The sequence below is a fragment of the Narcine bancroftii genome, chromosome 4 (genome assembly GCF_036971445.1).
Source record: "Narcine bancroftii isolate sNarBan1 chromosome 4, sNarBan1.hap1, whole genome shotgun sequence".
NCBI classification, from domain to species: domain Eukaryota; kingdom Metazoa; phylum Chordata; class Chondrichthyes; order Torpediniformes; family Narcinidae; genus Narcine; species Narcine bancroftii.
In genome coordinates this window covers 149,158,895-149,169,405 of record NC_091472.1, presented here as the reverse complement: position 1 = coordinate 149,169,405, position 10,511 = coordinate 149,158,895, and positions in this window count along the sequence as shown.

Sequence of the window (10,511 nt, the reverse complement as noted above, 5' to 3'; positions counted from 1 at the left end):
AATCAGAGGCGGGGAATCAGATATGGGGAAACAGAGGTGGGGAATCAGAGGCGGGGAAACAGAGGCAGGGAATCAGATATGGGGAATCAGAGGCGGGAATCAGAGGTGGGGAATCATAGGCAGGGAATCGGATGTGCGGAATCAGAGATGGGGAATCAGAGGGCGGGAATGAGAGGTGGTGAATCAGATATGGGGAATCAGAGGCGGGGAATCAGAGGCAGTGAATCAGACGCGGGGAATCAGAGGTGGGCAATCAGAGGCGGGGAATCAGATATGGGGAATCAGAGGCGGGGAATCAGAGGCGGGGAAACAGAGGCGGGGAATCAGATATGGGGAATCAGAGGTGGGGCATCAGAGGTTGTGAATCACAGATGGGGAATTAGAGGCGGGGAATCAGAGGCAGGGAGTCAGACTCGGGGAATCAGAGTCGGGGATTCAGAGCTGGGGAATCAGAAGCGGGGAATCAGAGTTGGGGAATCAGAGGCGGGGAATCAGATATGGGGAATCAGAGGCAGGGAATCAGAGGTGGGGAATCAGAGGCAGGGAATCAGACGCGGGGAATCTGAGGCGGGGAATCAGAGCTGGGGAATCTGAGGCAGGGAATCAGAGTTGGGGATTCAGAGGCGGGGAATTGGATGTGCGGAATCAGAGATGGGGAATCAGAGGTGGGAAATCAGAGGCGGTGAATCAGAGATGGGGAATCAGAGGCGGGGAATCAGAGGCAGGAAATCAGACACGGGGATTCAGAGGCTGGGAATCAGATGGGGTGAATCAAAGGCGGGGAATCAGAGCTGGGGAATCTGAGGCAGGGAATCAGAGTTGGGGATTCAGAGGCGGGGAATCAGATATGGGGAAACAGGCGGGGAATCAGAGGCGGGAAAACAGAGGCGGGGAATTAGATATGGGGAATCAGAGGTGGGGAATCAGAGGTGGTGAATCAGAGATGGGGAATCAGAGGCGGGGATTCAGAGGCAGGGAATCGGACGCCGGGAATCAGAGGCGGGGAATCAGAGCTGGGGAATCAGAGGCGGGGAATCAGAGGTGGTGAATCAGAGATGGGGAATCAGAGGCGGGGAATCAGAGGCAGGGAATCGGACGCCGGGAATCAGAGGCGGGGAATCAGAGCTGGGGAAACAGAGGCGGGGAATCAGATATGGGGAATCAGAGGTGGGGAATCAGGGGCGGGGAATCAGTGGCAGGGAATCAGAGGCCGGGAATAAAAGGCGGGGAATCAGAGCTGGGGAATCAGAGGTGGGGAATCAGAGTTGGGGAATCAGAGGAGGGGAATCAGATATGGGGAAACAGAGGCCGGGAATCAGAGGCAGAATAACAGAGGCGGGGAATCAGATATGGGGAATCAGAGGTGGGGAATTAGAGGTTGCGAATCAGAGGCGGGGAAACAGAGGCGGGGAATCAAATATAGGGAATCAAAGGTGGGGAATCACAGGTTGTGAATCAGAGATGGGGAATCAAGGCGGGGAATCAGAGGCAGGGAATCAGACGCGGGGAATCAGAGGCGGGGATTCAGAGCTGGGGAATCAGAGGCGGTGAATCAGAGTTGGGGAATCAGAGGCAGGGAATCAGATATGGGGAATCAGTGGCGGGGAATCAGAGGCGGGGAAACAGAGGCGGGGAATCAGATATGGGGAATCAGAATTGGGGAATCAGGGGCAGGGAATCAGTGGCAGGGAATCAGAGGCGGGGAATCAGAGGCGGGGAATCAGAGGCAGGGAATCAGACACGGGGAATCGGAGGCGGGGAATCAGAGATGGGGAATCAGAGGCGGGGAATCAGAGGCAGGGAATCGGACTCCGGGAATCAGAGTCGGGGAATCAGAGCTGGGGAATCAGAGGCGGGGAATCAGTGTTGGGGAATCAGAGGCTGCGAATCAGATATGGGGAAATAGAGGCGGGGAATCAGATATGGGGAATCAGAGATGTGGAATCAGAGGTTGGGAATCAGAGGCAGGGAATCAGAGTCGGGGAAACAGAGGCGGGGAATCAGATATGGGGAATCAGAGGTGGCGAATCAAAGGCGGTGAAACAGAGATGGGGAATCAGGGCAGGGAATCAGAGGCAGGGAATCAAACACGGGGAATCAGAGCTGGGGAATCAGAGGCGGGGAATCAGAGTTGGGAATCAGAGGCGGGGAATCAGAGGCGGGGAAACAGAGGAGGGGAATCAGATATGGGGAATCAGAGGTGGGGAATCCGAGGTTGGGAATCAGAGGCAGGGAATCAGAGGCGGGGTATCAGAGGCGGGGAATCAGAGGAAGGGAATCAGATGTGCGGAATCGGAGATGGGGAATCAGAGGCAGGGAATCAGAGGCGGGGAATCAGAGGCGGGGAATCAGAGGCCGGGAATCAGATATGGGAAAACAGAGGCTGGGAATCCGAGGCGGGGAAACAGAGGCGGGGAATCAGATATGGGGAATCAGAGGTGGGGAATCAGAGGTGGGGAATCAGAGTTTGGGAATCAGAGGCAGGGAATCAGAGGCTTGGAATCAGATGCAGGGAATCAGATGCGGGGAATCAGAGGCGGGGAATCAGAGCTGGGGAATCAGAGGTGGGGAATCAGATTTGGGGAATCAGAGGCGGGGACTTAGATATTGGGAAACAGAGGCGGGGAATCAGAGGCGGGGAAACCCAGGCGGGGAATCAGATATGGGGAATCAGAGGTGGGGAATCAGAGGCAAGGAATCAGATGTGCGGAATCAGAGATGGGGAATCAGAGGCAGGGAATCAGAATCAGAAGCAGGGAATCAGAGGCCGGGAATCAGAGGCCGGAATCAGATGCTGGGAATCAGAGGCCTGGAATCAGAGGCGGGGAATCAGAGGCAGGGAATCAGATGCGGGGAATCAGAGGCGGGGAATCAGAGCTGGGGAATCAGAGGTGGGGTATTCGAGTTGGGGAATCAGAGGCGGGGAATCAGATATGGGGAAACAGAGGTGGGGAATCAGAGGCGGGGAAACAGAGGCAGGGAATCAGATATGGGGAATCAGAGGTGGGGAATCAGAGATGGGGAATCAGAGGCGGTGAATCAGAGATGGGGAATCAGAGGCGGGGAATCAGAGGCAGGAAATCAGACACGGGGATTCAGAGGCTGGGAATCAGACGGGGGGAATCAAAGGCGGGGAATCATAGCTGGGGAATCAGAGGCAGGGAATCAGAGGCGGGGAATCAGATATGGGGAATCAGAGGCTGGGATTCAGAGGCGGGGAATCAGAGGCAGGGAATCAGACACGGGGAATCTGAGGCGGGGAATCAGAGCTGGGGAATCAGAGGTGGGGAATCAGAGTTGGGGAATCAGAGGCAGGGAATCGGATGTGCGGAATCAGAGATGGGGAATCAGATGTGGGGAATCAGAGGAATCAGAGATGGGGAATCAGAGGCGGGGAATCAGAGGCAGGAAATCAGACACGGGGATTCAGAGGCTGGGAATCAGACGGGGGGAATCAAAGGCGGGGAATCAGAGCTGGGGAATCAGAGGCAGGGAATCAGAGTTGGGGATTCAGAGACGGGGAATCAGATATGGGGAAACAGAGGCGGGGAATCAGAGGCAGGCAAACAGAGGCGGGGAATTAGATATGGGGAATCAGAGGTGGGGAATCAGAGGTGGTGAATCAGTGATGGGGAATCACAGGCGGGGAATCAGAGGCAGGGAATAGAACGCAGGGAATCAGACGCAGGGAATCAGAGCTGGGGAATCAGAGGCGGGGAATCATAGCTGGGAATCAGAGGCGGGGAATCAGATATGGGGAAACAGAGGCGGGGAATCAGAGGCGGGGAAACAGAGGCGGGGAATCAGATATGGGGAATCGGATGCGGGGAATCAGAGGCGGGGAATCAGAGCTGGGGAAACAGAGGCGGGGAATCAGAGTTGGGGCATCAGAGGTGGGGAATTAGATATAGGGAAACAGAGGCGGGGAATCAGAGGCGGGGAAACAGAGGCGGGGAATCAGATATGGGGAATCAGAGGTGGGGAATCAGAGGCAGGGAATCAGATGTGCGGAATCAGAGATGGGGAATCAGAGGCAGGGAATCAGAATCAGAAGCGGGGAATCAGAGGCCGGGAATCAGAGGCCGGGAATCAGATGCTGGGAATAAGAGGCCGGGAATCAGAGGTGGGGAATCAGAGTCCGGGAATCAGAGATGGGGATTCAGAGGCGGGGAATGAGATATGGAGAATCAGAGGCGGGGAATCAGAGGCCTAGAAACAGAGGTTGGGAATCAGATATGGGGAATCAGAGGTGGCGAATCAAAGGCGGTGAATCAGAGATGGGGAATCAGAGGCGGGGAATCAGAGGCAGGGAATCAGATGCGGGGAATCAGAGGCGGGGAATCAGAGCTGGCGAATCAGAGGCGGGGAATCAGAGGTGGGCAATCAGAGGCGGGGAATCAGATATGGGGAATCAGAGGCGGGGAATCAGAGGCGGGGAAACAGAGGCGGGGAATCAAATATAGGGAATCAGAGGTGGGGAATCAGAGGTTGTGAATCAGAGATGGGGAATCAAGGCGGGGAATCAGAGGCAGGGAATCAGACACGGGGAATCAGAGGCGGGGATTCAGAGCTGGGGAATCAGAGGCAGGGAATCAGAGTTGGGGAATCAGAGGCAGGGAATCAGATATGGGGAATCAGAGGCGGGGATTCAGAGCTGGGGAATCAGAGGCAGGGAATCAGAGTTGGGGAATCAGAGGCAGGGAATCAGATATGGGGAATCAGAGGCGGGGAATCAGAGTCGGGGAAACAGAGGCGGGGAATCAGATATGGGGAATCAGAGGTGGGGAATCAGGGGCAGGGAGTCAGTTGCAGGGAATCAGAGGCGGGGAATCAGAGGCGGGGAATCAGAGGCAGGGAATCAGACACGGGGAATCAGAGGCGGGGAATCAGAGATGGGGAATCAGAGGCGGGGAATCAGAGGCAGGGAATCGGACGCCGGGAATCAGAGTCGGGGAATCAGAGCTGGGGAATCAGAGGCGGGGAATCAGAGTTGGGGAATCAGAGGCAGGGATTCAGATATGGGGAAATAGAGGCGGGGAATCAGATATGGGGAATCAGAGGTGTGGAATCAGAGGTTGGGAATCAGAGGAAGGGAATCAGAGTCGGGGAATCAGAGCTGGGGAATCAGAGGCGGGGAATCAGAGTTGGGGAATCAGAGGCAGGGATTCAGATATGGGGAAATAGAGGCGGGGAATCAGATATGTGGAATCAGAGGTGGCGAATCAAAGGCGGTGAAACAGAGATGGGGAATCAGGGCAGGGAATCAGAGGCAGGGAATCAAACACGGGGAATCAGAGCTGGGGAATCAGAGGTGGGGAATCAGAGTTGGGAATCAGAGGCGGGGAATCAGAGGCGGGGAAACAGAGGCGGGGAATCAGAGGCGGGGAAACAGAGGCGGGGAATCAGAGGTGGTGAATCAGAGATGGGGAATCAGAGGCGGGGAATCAGAGGCAGGGAATCGGACGCCGGGAATCAGAGGCGGGGAATCAGAGCTGGGGAAACAGAGGCGGGGAATCAGATATGGGGAATCAGAGGTGGGGAATCAGGGGCGGGGAATCAGTGGCAGGGAATCAGAGGCCGGGAATAAAAGGCGGGGAATCAGAGTTGGGGAATCAGAGGCTGCGAATCAGATATGGGGAAATAGAGGCGGGGAAACAGAGGCGGGGAATCAGTGGTGGTGAATCAGAGCTGGGGAATCAGAGGCGGGGAATCAGAGTTGGGGAATCAGAGGCTGCGAATCAGATATGGGGAAATAGAGGCGGGGAATCAGATATGGGGAATCAGAGGTGTGGAATCAGAGGTTGGGAATCAGAGGCAGGGAATCAGAGTCGGGTAAACAGAGGCGGGGAATCAGATATGGGGAATCAGAGGTGGCGAATCAAAGGCGGTGAAACAGAGATGGGGAATCAGGGCAGGGAATCAGAGGCAGGGAATCAAACACGGGGAATCAGAGCTGGGGAATCAGAGGCGGGGAATCAGAGTTGGGAATCAGAGGCGGGGAATCAGAGGCGGGGAAACAGAGGAGGGGAATCAGATATGGGGAATCAGAGGTGGGGAATCCGAGGTTGGGAATCAGAGGCAGGGAATCAGATATGGGGAAATAGAGGCGGGGAAACAGAGGCGGGGAATCAGTGGTGGTGAATCAGAGCTGGGGAATCAGAGGCGGGGAATCAGAGTTGGGGAATCAGAGGCTGCGAATCAGATATGGGGAAATAGAGGCGGGGAATCAGATATGGGGAATCAGAGGTGTGGAATCAGAGGTTGGGAATCAGAGGCAGGGAATCAGAGTCGGGTAAACAGAGGCGGGGAATCAGATATGGGGAATCAGAGGTGGCGAATCAAAGGCGGTGAAACAGAGATGGGGAATCAGGGCAGGGAATCAGAGGCAGGGAATCAAACACGGGGAATCAGAGCTGGGGAATCAGAGGCGGGGAATCAGAGTTGGGAATCAGAGGCGGGGAATCAGAGGCGGGGAAACAGAGGAGGGGAATCAGATATGGGGAATCAGAGGTGGGGAATCCGAGGTTGGGAATCAGAGGCTGCGAATCAGATATGGGGAAATAGAGGCGGGGAAACAGAGGCGGGGAATCAGTGGTGGTGAATCAGAGCTGGGGAATCAGAGGCGGGGAATCAGAGTTGGGGAATCAGAGGCTGCGAATCAGATATGGGGAAATAGAGGCGGGGAATCAGATATGGGGAATCAGAGGTGTGGAATCAGAGGTTGGGAATCAGAGGCAGGGAATCAGAGTCGGGTAAACAGAGGCGGGGAATCAGATATGGGGAATCAGAGGTGGCGAATCAAAGGCGGTGAAACAGAGATGGGGAATCAGGGCAGGGAATCAGAGGCAGGGAATCAAACACGGGGAATCAGAGCTGGGGAATCAGAGGCGGGGAATCAGAGTTGGGAATCAGAGGCGGGGAATCAGAGGCGGGGAAACAGAGGAGGGGAATCAGATATGGGGAATCAGAGGTGGGGAATCCGAGGTTGGGAATCAGAGGCAGGGAATCAGAGGCGGGGTATCAGAGGCGGGGAATCAGAGGAAGGGAATCAGATGTGCGGAATCGGAGATGGGGAATCAGAGGCAGGGAATCAGAGGCGGGGAATCAGAGGCGGGGAATCAGAGGCCGGGAATCAGATATGGGAAAACAGAGGCTGGGAATCCGAGGCGGGGAAACAGAGGCGGGGAATCAGATATGGGGAATCAGAGGTGGGGAATCAGAGGTTGGGAATCAGAGGCAGTGAATCAGAGGCTTGGAATCAGATGCAGGGAATCAGATGCGGGGAATCAGAGGCGGGGAATCAGAGGCGGGGATTCAGAGCTGGGGAATCAGAGGCGGTGAATCAGAGTTGGGGAATCAGAGGCAGGGAATCAGATATGGGGAATCAGAGGCGGGGAATCAGAGGCGGGGAAACAGAGGCGGGGAAACAGAGGCGGGGAATCAGATATGGGGAATCAGAATTGGGGAATCAGGGGCAGGGAATCAGTGGCAGGGAAACCCAGGCGGGGAATCAGATATGGGGAATCAGAGGTGGGGAATCAGAGGCGGGGAAACCCAGGCGGGGAATCAGATATGGGGAATCAGAGGTGGGGAATCAGAGGCAAGGAATCAGATGTGCGGAATCAGAGATGGGGAATCAGAGGCAGGGAATCAGAATCAGAAGCAGGGAATCAGAGGCCGGGAATCAGAGGCCGGAATCAGATGCTGGGAATCAGAGGCCTGGAATCAGAGGCGGGGAATCAGAGGCAGGGAATCAGATGCGGGGAATCAGAGGCGGGGAATCAGAGCTGGGGAATCAGAGGTGGGGTATTCGAGTTGGGGAATCAGAGGCAGGGAATCAGAGTTGGGGATTCAGAGGCGGGGAATCAGATATGGGGAAACAGGCGGGGAATCAGAGGCGGGAAAACAGAGGCGGGGAATTAGATATGGGGAATCAGAGGTGGGGAATCAGAGGTGGTGAATCAGAGATGGGGAATCAGAGGCGGGGAATCAGAGGCAGGGAATCGGACGCCGGGAATCAGAGGCGGGGAATCAGAGCTGGGGAATCAGAGGCGGGGAATCAGATATGGGGAAACAGGCGGGGAATCAGAGGCGGGAAAACAGAGGCGGGGAATTAGATATGGGGAATCAGAGGTGGGGAATCAGAGGTGGTGAATCAGAGATGGGGAATCAGAGGCGGGGAATCAGAGGCAGGGAATCGGACGCCAGGAATCAGAGGCGGGGAATCAGAGCTGGGGATTCAGAGGCGGGGAATCAGAGCTGGGGAATCAGAGGTGGGGTATTCGAGTTGGGGAATCAGAGGCAGGGAATCAGAGTTGGGGATTCAGAGGCGGGGAATCAGATATGGGGAAACAGGCGGGGAATCAGAGGCGGGAAAACAGAGGCGGGGAATTAGATATGGGGAATCAGAGGTGGGGAATCAGAGGTGGTGAATCAGAGATGGGGAATCAGAGGCGGGGAATCAGAGGCAGGGAATCGGACGCCGGGAATCAGAGGCGGGGAATCAGAGCTGGGGATTCAGAGGCGGGGAATCAGATATGGGGAAACAGGCGGGGAATCAGAGGCGGGGAATCAGAGGCGGGGAATCAGATGCGGGGAATCAGAGGCGGGGAATCAGAGCTGGGGAATCAGAGGTGGGGTATTCGAGTTGGGGAATCAGAGGCAGGGAATCAGAGTTGGGGATTCAGAGGCGGGGAATCAGATATGGGGAAACAGGCGGGGAATCAGAGGCGGGAAAACAGAGGCGGGGAATTAGATATGGGGAATCAGAGGTGGGGAATCAGAGGTGGTGAATCAGAGATGGGGAATCAGAGGCGGGGAATCAGAGGCAGGGAATCGGACGCCGGGAATCAGAGGCGGGGAATCAGAGCTGGGGAATCAGAGGCGGGGAATCAGAGGTGGTGAATCAGAGATGGGGAATCAGAGGCGGGGAATCAGAGGCAGGGAATCGGACGCCGGGAATCAGAGGCGGGGAATCAGAGCTGGGGAAACAGAGGCGGGGAATCAGATATGGGGAATCAGAGGTGGGGAATCAGGGGCGGGGAATCAGTGGCAGGGAATCAGAGGCCGGGAATAAAAGGCGGGGAATCAGAGCTGGGGAATCAGAGGTGGGGAATCAGAGTTGGGGAATCAGAGGAGGGGAATCAGATATGGGGAAACAGAGGCCGGGAATCAGAGGCAGAATAACAGAGGCGGGGAATCAGATATGGGGAATCAGAGGTGGGGAATTAGAGGTTGCGAATCAGAGGCGGGGAAACAGAGGCGGGGAATCAAATATAGGGAATCAGAGGTGGGGAATCACAGGTTGTGAATCAGAGATGGGGAATCAAGGCGGGGAATCAGAGGCAGGGAATCAGACGCGGGGAATCAGAGGCGGGGATTCAGAGCTGGGGAATCAGAGGCGGTGAATCAGAGTTGGGGAATCAGAGGCAGGGAATCAGATATGGGGAATCAGAGGCGGGGAATCAGAGGCGGGGAAACAGAGGCGGGGAATCAGATATGGGGAATCAGAATTGGGGAATCAGGGGCAGGGAATCAGTGGCAGGGAATCAGAGGCGGGGAATCAGAGGCGGGGAATCAGAGGCAGGGAATCAGACACGGGGAATCGGAGGCGGGGAATCAGAGATGGGGAATCAGAGGCGGGGAATCAGAGGCAGGGAATCGGACTCCGGGAATCAGAGTCGGGGAATCAGAGCTGGGGAATCAGAGGCGGGGAATCAGAGTTGGGGAATCAGAGGCTGCGAATCAGATATGGGGAAATAGAGGCGGGGAATCAGATATGGGGAATCAGAGGTGTGGAATCAGAGGTTGGGAATCAGAGGCAGGGAATCAGAGTCGGGGAAACAGAGGCGGGGAATCAGATATGGGGAATCAGAGGTGGCGAATCAAAGGCGGTGAAACAGAGATGGGGAATCAGGGCAGGGAATCAGAGGCAGGGAATCAAACACGGGGAATCAGAGCTGGGGAATCAGAGGCGGGGAATCAGAGTTGGGAATCAGAGGCGGGGAATCAGAGGCGGGGAAACAGAGGAGGGGAATCAGATATGGGGAATCAGAGGTGGGGAATCCGAGGTTGGGAATCAGAGGCAGGGAATCAGAGGCGGGGTATCAGAGGCGGGGAATCAGAGGAAGGGAATCAGATGTGCGGAATCGGAGATGGGGAATCAGAGGCAGGGAATCAGAGGCGGGGAATCAGAGGCGGGGAATCAGAGGCCGGGAATCAGATATGGGAAAACAGAGGCTGGGAATCCGAGGCGGGGAAACAGAGGCGGGGAATCAGATATGGGGAATCAGAGGTGGGGAATCAGAGGTTGGGAATCAGAGGCAGGGAATCAGAGGCTTGGAATCAGATGCAGGGAATCAGATGCGGGGAATCAGAGGCGGGGAATCAGAGCTGGGGAATCAAATGTGGGGAATCAGATTTGGGGAATCAGAGGCGGGGACTTAGATATTGGGAAACAGAGGCGGGGAATCAGAGGCGGGGAAACCCAGGTGGGGAATCAGATATGGGGA